We start from the raw sequence: 14674 nt of genomic DNA on the forward strand, positions 1-14674 counted from the left end.
ATATCTCCATCAGCATTGATAAGATCTTGTAGTCTTCGGTTTATCTGCGTGACAAGAACTATAAAATTGCCTTCCTCAGACAGGTCTTCTCAAACCTGTTGCATATACCGTGTCATAGCTCTTCAGCATTTTGAGGTTTGAACTCACGTCGATTCAACCGTTTTACAATAATCCCCTACACACAAGGTTTCGATGTTGTTATTATAGAATCACTGGTTTATTATAATGTAAACACGACAATTATCTTGTTGGAGGATAAAATTATTTGCTGGATACAAGTGTTCTAACTGGGAAACATGATATTTTCTAGAATATCCAGATAAGTCGGCCCAATAGACCTGCCATTAATACTTAATACCATTCCCATTCATCCCCATACATTGGCGCTAAAATTACCAGCTACTTGGTATTTATCAACATATTATAGAGGAATAAATCTATTACTATCTGGTCTATACACCCCAATTTTATCCTTTTTAGAAGATTGAAAAATTTTCTAATCTATAAATATTACCCTGTTCCAAAAATCTTGATTTTGTATCTAATGGTTTAAAGCAAATATAAGTCTTGATTGCTTCTTTTGTGGGGTAAGAGCTTGTTTTTTTGCTGCAGTTTGGTACCTAAGAGGCGATACTTTAATTAAGCTTCAAGTTGTTGTCCTTCTTCCCAGAAACTGTGACATAATTGTTGCAGTTTTCGCATCTTTAAAAGGATTCTCTTCTAATCTTGTTCTCTATCTTTTATTAATATTAAAAACTGTTGTTTTGCTTACGTTAAAATGGTTCGCTACAGCAGATAGTGACCAACCATCTTCTAATTTCGTTAAAATTCTTGCTTTTTTTTCTTTGCTAGATTGTGGAGCCATTTTTTGAGGTTGAACAGAATAATTAGTTATCTGATAGATTTTAACATTTGGCAGTAACAGTGACAGTATATAAATAATAAGTATTTATCCTTCAAAATAACTGCTCAATATTCTACAAAAAACTTACAAAAAAATTACAATAAATTATTTACCTGTTGTGATTTCTCAGGATTTCTTTAATTTCCTGCAACAAAAAAAAATTTATATATTTTTGACAGCTCAAATAATATATTGTTAATACCAGTAGAAGCTACAGGATATGCAACCAGAGTTTACACAAAACCAACAGATATTTAAATGACCACTAAATTCCCAACGTAAACATAAAAAGAATCATTAAATCATTATAAAATAGTGCCCGAAACATCTGCTCAAATGAAAATCCATTTGAGGAAAAAAAACCTTCTAATCAAGATTTTGAAAAAAAAATGACTACCCATTGTCATGAATATTTAGAAAAAGTTTTCCTAGATTAAAGAGAGAAAACAACAAAACAACACAGCGGTGTAGAAACAATCACAAGAAGAGATTAAAAGATGACAACAATACCATTATGTAAAGGGCTTATCAGAAAAACTAAAAAAAAATAGGAAACAAGTACAACATCACAACATTCAAAACAACCAACAAACTGAGATCTATCCTTTTCAAAACCAATACCAACAACACCCAAGAAGAAAGATAAAAGAACTGTATCTATAAAATACCATGTGAGTGCCATAAATTTTATGTGGGATTAACCACCAGACCACTAAGTGACAGGAAAAGCGAGACAAAACATAGATCAAAAACAAAGACTTACGATAAATCTTATAAAATAACGAGCACAGAGTACACTCGAAACATGTAGAAAAAGAAAAACTCAAAGAAGCAGCTCTCATCCTGCTAAATGAAGGAAAATCGAAAGTGCTTGTGACACTCAAATAGAAGCAACGAATGAAAGTTATGATTTTTTGTCACTAATAAAGACTAATAAAGAAAAATACCAGTAGTAAATGGGAAACTTTATATAAAATTATTACTAATGCTTAGAACAGTCACTATTATTCAATTTAGTCAACTCTGCCCAATAGCCCAATTATTTCAGCCCATCTGTTTAAAATAGGAGTATTTCAAAGCCCCTTTTGTAAGTGTAGCAACACTCCAGTAGAAGAACCACATATTTTTCAAATGTATCAAATACATGGAATTGCCCAAAGTTTATCCAAATTGTACAAACTACACATTGCGCTTTTGTTTAATACATCCTGTTTAATTGCCTCATGTAACATATCAGTGTATGATATTGATTGATTTTCTCAGGAAAACAAAAATAAGTATTTAGCATAAATAGGTTAAAAATTTTTGAAGTAGTCACAAAAATACAATTGATATGCACAAGAATATACTATTTAAGAATAGGTATATGACAATTTGTATTTGTTTAAGCAATATATCTAAGATTGCTTAAACAAATGCAACAGATATATTTACAGTATTTTCGACACATTGCTAAAAGAACAGGTACGATGGAAAAACTGATAGTGAGGGTAAAGTTGAAGGAAAGACCCTTGCGGAAGATCTCCAAGTCGTTGGGTAGATCAAACAAAAATATTGATTAACCAAGGGTTACATGAAGCAAAACAACTAGCCCAGGACAGGGAAGGATGGAGGGAAATCGTGAAAAAACTGTAAAGGCCTGATGGTATCACCACATCTCAAAAGGGATTAGAACTGAGGAGGGAGATATTACAATATATGTAATTTTAATTCCGTAATAATTTATTAATAAGATCTGTGGCTAATGAACATAGTTCGAAGCCAAACCTCTCCACACATATAAACAATAAAGAAAAATGTATGGCAAACCTATCAGCAGAATGTAGTAGGCCTTGGTTACCAATACTAAAAGAAGAAACCACCAACAAGAAGATACCAACAAAAGCAGATTAAATGAAGTCACAGAAACCATCTACAATAATTACCCACAATAAATATGCAATACACAATACACAAACACATGATCGTTAAACACATTTTCTACAAACACATAAAACAATTAAACACTCAAAAGAGTTAGATTTTATTATTCCGAGGTAAAACACCAAACTCAGATTTTATTTTGTCAATCAACTTACCAACATGTTGGTTATACTTTTCATACAATTCTTTAATTACCTTTTTTAAACATCTTTTTTGAAAACGATTTCAGGAGTGGAAATCGAAACGTTATTAACATTGTAATTTTTACTACAGTTAATTTTGATTTAATTCCATATAAACATAATATTTAATTTAGACATGCCACAAGAAAACAGTTTCAGAATCCTTTTTTTTTTTCTGGATATTTTGTTTTAGACTTTTTCAACTGTACGCTGTGAAGACCTTTTTAAACACTTTTTTGGTTTATTTTTTTATCCTTTTTTCCTAATAATAAATCTCAGGTTTTGTTAATTGTGTCCTAATTGAAAATACGTGTAACACATGTTTAATATTTCATTTGTTTAAGTAAATACTATTTATAGAATTATACTTAGATAAAAATTTAAATACAATGCAAACAGAATCCGCAGGTGATATTCGTACATAATATAATTGTATTAACATTAATTAAATGCGAAATAATAATATTAATTTTAAATTTTTTATTTTTTAGAACTATATTCACTATAACTGTACAACTAAATAATAATCAGTCTGTTTCAGGATAAAAATGCCGAAATAAGCAATTTCTCATAAAAATATAACAAATAGTTACAACTTCTGAGAAATAATTCAGATTTATGCAACCTGGCTCAGACTACCGCTAAGCGAAAAATTCACTCACATTAAATACACTGAACTGACTGGCCTAACCGAGCTAGAATGTGTATGTTCGAATCGGACAACCTCTTTAATATTTTGTTGTCTAAATAGCGAAATAGTTGATATTAATTGATAAGAATCACAGTGGAGTAAAGTTATTGTGTTGTGCACCTGCCAGTAATATTTTGGTAAGTAAAATTTTAATTTTACTTGCATTTACTGGCATAAAAACATTCACAATACTTCATTTAGTAAACGACTTTTTGCTCCTCTTCATCAATCAATATCAATTATGATACAATAAACATAAAACTATTATTGGAACAACTACCTGTTGAATAATCAGCCAGAATTACGATGAATAATTACTGGTTGCTAAACGTAATATTCACCAATGGAAGAAAAAACTAAAAAGATTTCCAGGGTTGCTTTTGACTACGGGGGCACCCCAAATAATAATATAAGTTCACCGACTGAAAATATTCCCACAACGTCAAACATGTCACAACAATCTACTTCAACAAACATCTCACAGCTGCAGTTAAATCAGCGCCAAAATGCTCCTTTCCAAAGAAGGAGCAAGCCATAGTGATCCATTCAGAAGAAGACTTAAAGTTATATGACTACGTTAAATCCATAGGAGATCCTATCGGACCAAGGAATATATGCTTCGCCTCAAGGATCTTAAACAGCACAATATGTATTTATTTAACCAAAACAGATCTAGTTGAGCAGCTCATTTCCACAAATCCTACTATTACCATCGGAAACCATATCCTTTCAGTCAGAAGATTAATCACTTTAGCAAAACTATTGATCATGTCTAATATATGTCCTTCAATACCCAATAAAATAATAGAGGCCTCATTGAAAAACATAGGACTTCAGCTAGTCTCTCCAATATCATTCCTACGAGCTGGCATCCCAGAAGAAGAATACAACCATATCTTGTCCTTCCGCATGCAAGTATATTTTGTGCCATCCCATGATAATTCTGAGATTCAAACATCCCTGATTATTCCATTTGACAATAATGATCATAGAATATTTTTATCCACAGATAAAATGACTTTTTTCTACTGTAAAAAACCCGGTAACATAGCATCAAATTGCATCACCCCCGAATCCAATCAATCACAAAATTCGAACAAAACATCTCCACCTTTCTCTGATATTTCCCAAGCTGCAAGTCCAAATACACTACCGGTAGTTCCATAAGACGACAATTCGGAAACACCTAATGACACGCGCAAAATTAATATAACTTCAAAAGGTGAAAAGACACCAAAGTCAACTGACTCATCAGAAATAGAACACCCAACTGATTCAGAGTTTTTCGTACCAGAGCAAGCCACAAAAAAAGTAAATCAAGCCAAAAAGAAACTCAAAAGGGACTCTTCTATTCAAGATGGCAGCAGAATATAGCTCGACTCTAAGAATGCAATCATAGAACACTATCAAAAAGACTCCTTTACGTTACCGGTCAATAACTTCACAGCTTTCTTAGATAATTGCTACGGTAAAACCAGCCCACTGAGCAAAGCACTCCTGTTTACAAAAAATATAGAAGATCTTCTCTCCGACATTTGCAAGATTTACAAATCAATAACTGAGAGATCTCTAAAAATCGACTAACTAGAATTAGTAAGAAAATTAGAACCGAACCAGAAGGCCTAATATCGATATCCTCACAAGACAATTTCGAAGAAGACCATCTCTCTGAAGTGGCGAGCACTTCAGAAACATAACATACTCATTTTTAATTTAATGCAGTGGAACTGCGACGGGTTTTACCCCCGTCGAGAACGTATTCAACAAATAATCATGGACACGAATGCTGAAATTATTTGCCTACAAGAAACAGACTTCAAGCAAGCGGACAAGAAATATCTCAATGGTTTTCAAGCACATCACTTTTTAAGAACAAATTATATCAGAGCTAGTGGAGGCACATCTGTATGTACTTCTAAAGATTACTATTGTAAAGAAGTACACTTAACTACCACATTAGGAGCTATTGCTGTTACTCTTTGGTGTCCAAATAAAATTACTATCTATAGCATTTACATACCACCTTCCCACATCCTTACTGAACTTGTTCTAATAAACTTAATTAATAAACTTCCAGCCCCCTTTATTTTAGTAGGCGATTTTAATGCCCATAATTCACTTTGGGGATCGGAAAAAACATTTGGTAGAGGAAAGGTCGTTGAAAATGTTTTAAACTCCTCTAACATCTGTATATTGAATACCGGATCCAAAACATACTTCAACATTTCTAGTGGCACTTTCTCCTCAATTGATCTTAGCTTATGTGACCCAAGGTTAACACCACTTCTTACTTGGACTACAATGGATTGCCTTTATGACAGTAATCACTTTTCTATCTTGATTTCTAATTATATCAGCAAACCCAGAGCAAAAATTTTAAAATGGAAATTATCTCACGCTAACTGGAAGAACTTTTCAGACTTCGGTAAGATAGGTTCGAAACAAATTCAGATTTCTGGTTTAATCTGGAGCCTTCTAAAAATTGCAAGACATGGCCAGACGATGATAAAGATGTTAAAAGAGACATGGAAAATCTAAAATTTGCATTCCACGACATGTCTATTCATCTAGGCAGAAATCCTAACGAATTTGTTTCTCGTACTCATACAGAATAAATCCGAATAAAATGAAAAAGACAGAAAGAACGGCTATGAATAACTATTCTGATGAGACTTTTTAAGTCAAAATACGTATCAATAGATACATAGATGCTTTGAACGTGAAATCAAATCTTTTCTGTCTTTCTCATTTTCATTTTTTTTTCAGACTTCATTGAAACAAGATCAACCAACTACAACTACCAGAAGATCATGATATAGCACTAGACTCCCTAGTGAGTTTAATCACCCTGGCTGCTCAAACGCACATTGGAACATGCACAATATCGTCTTCTCGTAAAACTGTACTCTGGAGAAATACTGAATGTAAGAAAGCTATCTGAGAAAGCAAAACAGCATTAAATAAATATCGTAGAATCAGAACTGAGTCAAACCTGATTAAATTTAAACAACTAAAAGCCATAGCGCCAAGAGTGATCAAACAAAGCAAAAAAGACTGTTAGAATAAATACATATCTTCCATATCTATTGACGCCCCTTCCAGTCAAGTTTGGAAGAAAATTAAACAAATGCACGGGCAAACAACACACTTATCAATTTTAGCGCTCAATTATCAAAATTTAATAGTAACTGAAGATGAACAAATTGCTAAAATTCTGGCAACTCATTTTAATAATAAAAACAAAAACGACAACTACACAAATACTCTGACAACATAAAGATCTTCCTTCTACTACAGATCTCTCAGATGACCTTCTCGCTTTAAACGCACCTTTTACTTTTCAAGAGCTTTCCTTTGCTACATCTACCCTAAAAAATTCTACAGCAGGAATTGACAATATACCCTCCATATTCCTCAAAAATTTGGCCATCAATGGACTTACAAAATTACTTTCATTTTATAATCTTCTTTGGATCAACGAAAAGTTTCCCAACGTGTGGAGACAATCCATCATTCTTTCAATAAAAAAACCCGACAAACCTTCAATAGAGCCATCCTCTTATAGACCGATTTCATTAACATGTTGCATGTGCAAATTAATGGAAAAACTAATCAATAATAGACTTAACTGGTTTTCTGAAAAGCACAATATAATTACCTCCGTTCAATCGGAATTCAGACCACATCGAAGCGCTATGGACAATTTAGTATTACTACAAAACCATATAACCGAGAATTTCAATAAGCAACATGATACAGTTGTGGCGGCCTTTGATATTGAAAACGCTTTCGATACTATTCCAAAGAATGTAATATTACAGAAACTTATCGATAATAATATTACAGGCAATATTTACACGCTCATACATAACTTCTTAAATCACCGTAAATTTAAAGTTGCAATAAACGGTAATGAGTCAAATGTTCTTGAACAGCTCAATGGTGTACCTCAAGGCTCTATTTTAAGTGCAATTCTGTTTAACTTAGCAATTAATGCTATTTCAAAAGAAGTTCGTCAACCGGTAAAAGCTCTGCTGTACGCGGATGATCTACTTATTTACTGTAGTGGAGCAAGCATATCCAGTACATCAAATCTTATTCAAAATGCTGTAAACAACGTATATTCTTGGTCCACACAACACGACATCAAACTTTCCAGTTCAAAATCTAGGATACTAAGATTTACCAAAAAGCAAAGCGTTCAAAACCCGGAAATATATCTAAACGATGTTCCTTTGCCTACAGTAAATAATCATAAAATCTTGGACCTAATATTCGATCAGAAGTTAAACTGGAAAATATACTTGAAAAAACTAAAGGACAACTGTGCTGATAAACTAAATATATTGAAAACACTTGCACATCATCAATGGGGAGCTAAAGAAAATATGTTATTGAGAGTATATACAGCTCTTATTCGCTCTAGATTAGATTATGGATGCATGCTCTACATGACCGCCTGTAATACTTATCTTAAATCCCTAAATTCAATATAAACCTCCTTACGTATATGTCTAGGTGCATTTCGATCTAACCCCGCCGAAAGCATGTGCGTTGAAGCTTTGGAACCTCCTCTTTTCATAAGACGTCAGCTTTTACTCTCTTCCTATTTCACTAGAGTTTCGGCCAACACAAAAAACCCAGTACTTTAGCTCATTAACATCCCCCACGCTCCTGAAAATAGAGACAGATCTGTTTACCCCCTACCACAATTAGTAAATCCTTTGCTAGCAGCTATAGACCTGAATATAACTACCCCCATCAGTACTTCCAATAATCCTCCATAGACCAATAAGCTACTTGCTTTCAATACTAGTCTAACTCGACATAAAAAAGAAGACACTCCTAACCACCCCCTTAGACAATTATTGCAAGAAACAATAAATGCAAAACAGTACAATCAAGTTCTTTATACCGACACATCTAAAGATGAAAAGAATACTGGCTGTGATGTATGTACCGAAAACATAACCTTAGCTCTATATCGACTACCAACCACTTGTAGTATTCACACTGCAGAATTATATGGTATCCTTAAAGCTCTGGAAATGACTTCTCCCAATACCAAATATCTAGCTATATGCACTGATTATCTTTCTTTAATTCAGTCTATTGCCAACATATACTCGCTAAATGCGATAGTCCAAAAAATCCAACATATCTGTCATCAAAACCACAGTAGAGGAATATCAATAACCATTCTTTGGACCCCATTTCATGTAGAGGGATCACTGGAAATGAGTCTGCAGATATCGCAGCAAAAAAAGCAAGTTGTTCTGACCTAAGCCTAGAAAAAATTCAACTTCATCAAGATCTAGCAGCAACCATAAAACAAAACACTCGTAAAACATGGCAAAATCATTGGAATGGACAAAACACCTAACTGTACATAATCAAACCCACTGTATACTCATTCAAGATACCTACAATGACTAGGAGGGACAAACTCATCATTCGAAGACTTCAATATGACACACTCGCTTCACTCACGGATACCTGATGACTTCCGAAAACCCACCTGCTTGTGAACATTGTGATTCTCATCGCCTTACAGTAGAACACTTACTCGTTGAATGCAGTTATTATAGAATATATAGACTAGCGCATAATATAACCGGCAACCTGAAACAGATACTTAGTTCGATTAATGTGTACAGTGCTCTAATTGACTTTTTAAAAGATTGCAGTTTATATTATCGTATATAACAAATATTGCAACATTGTTTGTTAAAAAAAACGAAGTTTGCAATACTATATGTAACTATGTATAACTATTTGTAACTTACTGTATTTATCTTATATAATGTAATACTCCAGACGTTCTTGTACCCGTGTCAATGGCCATGGATGTGTGTTAATTTCAGTAAAAAAAAATACACTGAACTGCAAAAAGTAATCATGTATGCTTGTTTTTGACAGTTTTGATGTTTATGTTGTTGTTTTCTGTAGTCGCTGGTTATCTTCTAAGTTGAAAACATTTAATTAAACAGTAATTTAGCTTTCCAAACGTGGATTTCGACTAAGCGAATAATTAAGATCTGGCGATATCTACAGTGCTCTGAATAGATGGAGAATATACAGATCAGGTCAAAATATTAAGGGGAGTAAGACAGGGGTGCATAATTTTACAACTGATATTCAAGCTGTACTCGGAGCACATTTTTGAAGAGGGTCTAAAAGATATTAATGAACGCATTTTAATAAATGGAGTCAAGCTCAATAACTTGCGATATGCAGATGATACAATAGTGTTTTACAATACCATAAAAGGGCGACAAAACGTGCAATGAACAAAGTAACAGAAACAAGTAGAAAATATGAACTGGATATAAACACCAGAAAAACCAAGCTAATGATCATCAGCACGAAAAACATAACCGAAGCAAATCTATATGTGAATCAAATGAGAATTGATCGTGTCTCACAGTACAATTACTTAAGAACTATAATCAATGAGTCGTGGTACAATACCCAAGAGAAACGTCGCATCGGTAGGGCAAAAAATGCATTCTTGACTATGAGTTCTGTCTTCAAGAGTCATGACCTCACCCTAGAAACAAAAATAAGGCTCCTTAAATATTACGTGTACTCAGTGCTTCTTAATGGAGTAAAAACGTGGACATTGAAGGTAGAAACTCAAAACTTCAGGCTTTTGAGCTATGGTTATACAGAAGGATCCTAAAGGTACCATGGATAGACAAAGTCACCAATGAAGAAGTACTACGGAGTATGAACACAACCGCGGATTTGGTCAACATCGCGAAGGGCCGTAATCTGTAGTACTTGGGACATATAATGAGAAATCAAGGCAGATATGAGCCACTTCAATGCATAAGGTAAAGTTGAAAGAAAAGTGGCCCCAGGATGAAGAAGAATATCCTGGCTTGCTAACCTGAGAGCACGGTATAGAAAGACCTCAACAGAGCTACTCCGTATATGAACAAAGTCATCATAGCAAGAACAATCGCCAACGTTCGGAACGGACAGACACCCTAAGAAAAAGAAGAGATCTACAGTAGATGTTGCTTGAATTATTACATTGCTACAAGATGGAAGAAGTTTATGTAAAAAAATTTATTTAAAAATCCATTAAAAAAAGGTATATAATTAAAACACCCAATCAGGCTACATCACAAAACGTTTTCGGAATCTATATTTTATCATCAGTGTGTCCTAAAAGTATATAATTAAAGAAAACATGAAATTTAAAATTATTTGTTTCCTTTCATTAAAGGGGTTCTAAACATTTAGGATTTTTAAATAAATTTTTTGTGATACATGGTACACAGCCAGCTACATGAAATTAGTTTCCTTGTGGATTTTAAAGTTTATGTATTTGAAACTTTAGGTACTCTGAGAACTACAATATGGAGAGCTTCCCATTACTTTCTGAACCTGATACATACTCACGTTAACCTGGTTCTGGTCGTAGAAGAGTTACCTCGCAAAGAGATGATCGTTTTATTGTGATTTAACTTTTAAGAAATGGTCATTCTACTACAGTTGCTGCAAGAAACCGTCTTCAGGAGGTTTGAAAGGTGAACGTTAGTGAGAGAACGGTTAGAAGACGCCTTAAAGAAAGACGACTAATGGAAAGAAGGGCGGCTATTGTTCCCGAATTACAAGCCAGACACTGTAAGAATCGATTAATTTTTGCTGGACAACATTAACACTAGGATATATAGGATTGGAACCGAATTCTCTTTACTGATGAATCGTGGTTCTGTTTGAAGTCTGGCGATATTCGACAGAGGGTTTGGAGACCGAGAAATAAAAGATATGCCCAAACTTGTATGTTCCAGAGAAGAAAGTTTGGCGGTGATGGTATCATGGTTTGAAGTAGAATCTCATTTGAAGTTCAAACTAAACTAATTTTCATCAATGGCCCTTAAATGCCACCGGTATACAGAGGATGTTCTGGAAGAAGCAGTGTTTTATTTGGTCCATTTATTAAGGACAATTTCATCTTTATGCATGACAATGCACGGCCGCAGACTGCACGAATCGTGACAAATTACTTGAAAAAAGTAGGAATTAATACTTCAGAATGGCCAGCCTGCAGCCCTGATCTGAATATCATCGAACATCTTTGGGATGAACTTCATCGTAGGGTTAGAAGTTAACCAGACCAGCGAGAATGTCTCACAGAACTTCAAAATATGCTTTGTGAAGAATGTAAACGTATTCCTCAAGTATTTTTTTAAAATTTGTTCGTTTTCCTTCCAAATCGTCTGCAAACGGTTAATGATGTTTTAGGTCATAATGATATTAGACAATTTTATTTAAGTTCACTCGTAATTTTTATTGTTTGTAGTCAGTTTTCACTATTTTCTTTTGTAGCTTTCTAATTAAATAAATTATGCTAACGAATTAAGCATTATTGGCCAATTTTTGTTTTAAAAATGAAAGATGTTGAGTATACAATAGGAAACAGTGCATAAAACTTGCAAAGAATTTTTATTTTCGGAAATTTATAGGTGGCCACTGTTTTTGCTGGTCATTGTACCTATATACACCTGGACTTTCGCTGTAGCAGGAATTATTTGCATGGTGTTATATAAATGTTCACTAAGACTAAGATATCTGATGTTCTCTAGGAGGCTATACGGAATGACACCAGCAGTAGAGAGGATAATAGGTATCATCTTCGTACTTTCTATTTAACATTGTTTTTTTTTTTGTATGTTAACATACTTATACTTAGCAATTTTCTTACAAGATCTGCCTACTGTCTTGCAACTGTTCAAAAAAATTAAGAAAGAAAGGGAATTACTATTAACTAATAAAATTTATAAGCAGTAATATATAAGAAATATGGTGTAAAAAAAATTAGTAGGAAAAAAAATTTCATGACTGTGAAATTTATGAGAGTGGGTGGATTACAACAAACAATTTCATGTATCTGTATCCAAGGTTTAAGTAGCTATTATATAATCAAAAGTTGAAAAGGAGGAAGTACCTGAAGAAGAAAAAATATAGCAGTAGTTTATATACAGGGTATGCCAAAATAAGCGGGACGGTCGAATATTTCGCGAATTGAACATCGGATCAAAAAACTGAAAACGTGTTCAATATTTTTTAAAAATCTATCGAATGGACCAAACCCGACTCACCAGTTACACTCCTTGGAGCGGGAAGGGAGGTAACTTTAAAATATTAAATAGGAACCCCCATTTTTTATTTCAGATTTGGTTTCCTCATAAAAAAGTAAGTAGCTTTTATTCAAAACATTTTTTTTTGTTGATAGATGTTGCTATAAATGGAAAAAACGATTATAATACCCTAGAAAAATTATAGAAACTGTCTTATATTTATTAGATTTTACTTGGATATTAGATTTGTATAGAAATTTACTCCCATATGAAAAACTAAAAAACACGTGTTAAATGTTTTTCAAAAATGTATCGAATGGCACTAAACAAGACCCCGAACCACCACCACCTGGAGGTGATGATGGGACAACTTTGAAACCCCTAATAGAAAACCACAGCAGATTAGGATTCAGCGTGAAAAAGTAAACAACTTTTAGTTGAATTTGTTTTCGATTTGCTTAGGTAGGGCTGTAGTTACAGAAAAACATACACAGATCAGAAATCTGCAAACTAATTTTTACGGTACTTAATGTTTTTTAAGAATGTTTTTGTATAATCGGAATCGGCAATAAAAAATGGACATTCCCATATAAGAATTTAAAGTTACCACCACCCCACGAGATGTAGCTGAGAGGTCGGGTTTGGTGTCATTTAATAGATTTTTAAAAAATATTGAACAAATGTTGTTCAGTTTTTTATTTGGAAGTATATTTCTCGAGATATTAGACAATTTACATAATTTTCTTTTAGTATAAGTATAAGTCGTTTTTGCCGATTATCTATCAACAATTGCAAGAAATGTCTGGAATAAAAGTTACCTATTTTTCCTTAAGAAATTTTAATTTGCAATTAAAAATTAAGGTTACTATTTAAGATTATAAAGTTGCCCCAAACCTTACTCCCGGTGGTGAGGAGGAGAGTTGTGTTTGCTGTCATTTGATAATTTTTTTTTAAATACTGAATACGTCTTTTTCATTTTTTTTATTCGATCTAAATTTTGCGAAATATTAGATCGTCCCACTTCTTTTGGTAAGCCCAGTATAAGCACAACACGAATCAAAAATATTGCTTCTAGTTGTAATTATAACAAAAGTTCCAGTTTAGTGTGTATATTTATCTTTCCGTAGCCTTCTGAGCATGATATTTGAGTCACTTGGTGAGGAGTTATTTTACTTGACACTGAAATTTTTCTAGAGTTCTTGTCACTATTGAGCATCCAATCAAAATAAGGGATATTGTTGATTTGCCATCCAGAAAAATAATCAGCATTTATCGTTGTAGAACTGTTAGTCCTCTATGAGAATATTTTGGATGGCTTCAATTGGAATCGACTAACTAGATATTCTATGCCAGTTTAGCCTGAAGAAATCTACATAATCTGTTATTTCGCATCCTCTATCGAATGTAGGATAGGTCCCTACTCTTATGCCCCGTGGTCTCTCTTGGAATCTACATTATGAACTGTCATAGTTCAGATTTAATCCACTAGACGACAATTAGTATTTAATTTAACCCTAAGCAAGTGCGGACTTAAACCCACAACGCTAGATCTGTAGCCAGAAACGATGAGCTCGTTACACATACATTATAGTAATACTGGCTCGTCGCCAGTACTACGTGCTAGACTTTTAAAAGTGTTAAAATTCTGCAAAGCTATATTTTCTTAGTACAATACATAATTCAACCATCATTGGCACGGGAGCCACGTTTGGTAAGGAAAATATTATATAAGACGAATCAAAGATTGCCCCCTCTTTTGCAAATGTGTCATTTTAGTAGCATTATGACTTTCAGTGAAGACAGACGTAAATTTGAGTTTCAAACTAAAGTTACTAACTTAAGGAAAGATGAAAAGTACATCAGGAAATAAAAAAAAATTATA

At 33.5% G+C, this 14674-nt stretch overlaps 1 protein-coding gene across 1 annotated transcript in view; it reads right to left on the reverse strand.

Moving 5' to 3' along the window:
- Positions 1 to 14674, reverse strand: part of LOC140442663 (GTP-binding protein Di-Ras2) — a 1562201-nt gene that overhangs the window by 705629 nt on the left and 841898 nt on the right. Inside the window, exon 4 of the mRNA XM_072533657.1 lies at positions 1018 to 1049. The gene's annotated coding sequence lies outside the window, so the exon portion shown is untranslated. The remainder of the gene's footprint in view (positions 1 to 1017; positions 1050 to 14674) is intronic.

This window comes from Diabrotica undecimpunctata, chromosome 6 (genome assembly GCF_040954645.1).
Source record: "Diabrotica undecimpunctata isolate CICGRU chromosome 6, icDiaUnde3, whole genome shotgun sequence".
In the NCBI taxonomy this organism is placed as follows: Eukaryota; Metazoa; Arthropoda; class Insecta; order Coleoptera; family Chrysomelidae; genus Diabrotica; species Diabrotica undecimpunctata.